Source organism: Montipora capricornis, chromosome 14 (genome assembly GCF_036669925.1).
Source record: "Montipora capricornis isolate CH-2021 chromosome 14, ASM3666992v2, whole genome shotgun sequence".
In the NCBI taxonomy this organism is placed as follows: Eukaryota; Metazoa; Cnidaria; class Anthozoa; order Scleractinia; family Acroporidae; genus Montipora; species Montipora capricornis.
Window position 1 is genome coordinate 8,423,119 of NC_090896.1, and position 2,640 is coordinate 8,425,758.

Consider the following 2,640-nt stretch of genomic DNA (forward strand, 5'->3'; position numbering starts at 1 on the left):
ATCGATGCCTTAATTCCAGTGGTGATCCAAGGTTTAGATAGCTGCTTTGCTTTCCGATATGACATTCTTTTGATGGTTACATGTTTGTTCACAATTTTATTATACTTGTTGTAAAAAACGTGGAAAATAACCCATCCGGACAGTAAGCTCCACTTGCAATCATTCTATCCCAATCAGCTTCATTGCACCCCTCTCTGCTGGAATTTCCAGAATTACCGGAACTTTCGTGTACCATTTGCGAGAGATGTCGGTTTTTAGCCTACAGTACCGAACGAGAGCTCATATGGACAAGCGAAAGAACAATGAACATATCAATACACATGGCTTCGCATTCTGGGAAGTGGTCAGACGTGTTACATTCGACCAGCGAAAATTCTGAAAATTTGTACCAGCGATTTTTGTTGAATAGAGAGTGCCCTTTGTCAGCTTCCCGTCGAAGCAGCTAAATACCGTAAGCCACACATGTACGCATTGCGGACCAATTTTTTCCTTAGCACTCGTTCCCTCTTAACTGATATAATCAGTCTCGCTATGAGTCGTCGCAACTCGCAATTGAAAATTTGTTTCTCTGATATCCGTTCATCGCCATAGGAGTTCTTCAATGGCAAAGACAAACTGAAGGCCTTGGACTTGTTTAAACGTCGCATTTCACATGTGCCAAATCTAATGCAAATGAGCGAAAAATATAAGTTTTCTCATTTGCATGTGATTCGGCGCATGTGAAAGACGACGTTTAAAACGGACCTTACGTAATCTACGTAAATGGCTTTGATAATTTTCAATTTAGCTTAGTGTGAATCATCTCGTTCTTACATGTATTGTCCCTCTTGTGTACTGAAGGGTTGTGTGTCCATTTCAACTCAAGCTCTCTTTAACACGATATTGTGAAATTGAAATCCAGTGATTCGGGTTTTGTCAATTAATGTTGAATAATAACGAAGGAGAACTGATTCTCAGTGATTAAGTTCTTGAATAAGACGATTCATTCTGAATTTGCTTTTCCTGGATAATTAATGCTTGTCTATCGAACTGCAATAACAGGTACATAATTAATAACGGGATTTACAGAATCCCAAAAGGTAAAATCGCAGTGCACAGAGGTTTCTGCATGCATTACTCGTTGAAATTTAATTTGGCATAATAAGTCAAGCTTCCTTGGTGACGTCAAAGACAACAAATTTCTTAGCTTGTAATGTTCTACAACCGATCGATGACTAAACAAGGCATCTCGAGAGATTTTTTTTATTTTTCGCGAATCTTTAGATATACTGATCCAACACAACAGTGATGGCTATTATTGGGTTACAAGTGAACGATCCTCCTCTTAACCGTTTAAGGCTATTTTATCATTGTAAAGAAGAAATTAATGTTATCGCGAGTAAAATGCTGCAGTTGCATTATCGTGGTAACCAATGATCATTAACATTCTTCTGGACTTCTGCGCTGTCGCATTCCAGGCTTCTCAGCACGTGGAAACAACGGATTGATGCTGCGTGCCTCTCTCTGAAATTTCAGATAAGATAAATGTTAAAACTTGTGTTACCCTGATCAACTTTGCCAACATGACATAACAGGTTTCGAGCTGTCGTCACTTTGACCAGGTTCGCGTGCCTAAACGGTAATCTGGAAGCAGAAAAGTTCAAGCTTCTTGGGAATTAATTTATTTTTAATGCTTGCCTTGAGAGCCGGGGATCCGGGCTCAAGGCACGTAATTTGTTCCTCGTAGTCCTTGGTTCAACTTCTCAGCTGCACTTGCATATACTTACATACATACATACTTTATTGAACCTCCCCAAAGAGGCTTTTCAGAAACAATAATAATTATATAATAATAATAATAATTTGCATAATTATTTAAATTATTTACAAGATTAAAATAACTACCCATCAGTATCAATTACATAACTACTTATCAATATATCAAGTTTGTTCCTTAAACGCTTCTTAAAGATTATTTCGTTACTACAAAGTTTTAAATTCTATAGCCCACTAGCTTGCCTCCGGCCAGTTGCAGGGATTCTTAACAAAGTTGGTGTTGAATGTTCTGTTCGGTCATGATTGTTTCATTAGCCCTGAAAAGCCCCTATTGGGAGTGGTCAATTGAGCATGCATGCGTGAAGGTAAAAACTGTACGATTGTTCTCTTCTGCATGTTTCAGGGGCACCCAACGAGAATATAGTTCAAATCCACTTAAGCATAGCATTGTTAAACGTTTTTTGGTATGTAACGGTAGATATGGGCATATTTTTATCCCCCAAAAGTTTTTCATCTGTTGGGACTTCCTAGCTGAAAGTCTAGTGATCCGAAAATTATAGGGATCAAAACTTACCTTTTCGAAAATTTCAGCCAGAAAAAAGGCTCCCGAAAATTCTAGGTGACCTTTTTAGGGTAAAAATCCGTTAAAAATAAGCAATTATACCAGTTTTTAGATGTTCGAAAATCCTAGGACAAGTAGGCAAGCAAGAAATTTTACAGCAAATGTTCCGAAAATTGTAGATCTCAAAGCGTCATCCGAACAGATATTTACCGAAAATTGACGTTGGGTGCCCCTGATGTTTGAGACACAAGAAACATCACCCTTATGTCCAGCGACAAGGAAAGCCGTTAAGCTTCTGATACCTAGCTTTTGTGAACTGTGTA

The 2,640-nt window shown here is 38.3% G+C and overlaps 1 long non-coding RNA gene across 1 annotated transcript in view; it reads right to left on the reverse strand.

The window, feature by feature from the left end:
• Positions 1-1,226: 1,226 nt before the first annotated feature.
• The window catches only part of LOC138032834 (uncharacterized), a 1,956-nt gene continuing 542 nt past the window's right edge, over positions 1,227-2,640 (reverse strand). The window contains exon 3 of the long non-coding RNA XR_011128480.1: positions 1,227-1,503. This is a non-coding gene — a long non-coding RNA (uncharacterized lncRNA). The remainder of the gene's footprint in view (positions 1,504-2,640) is intronic.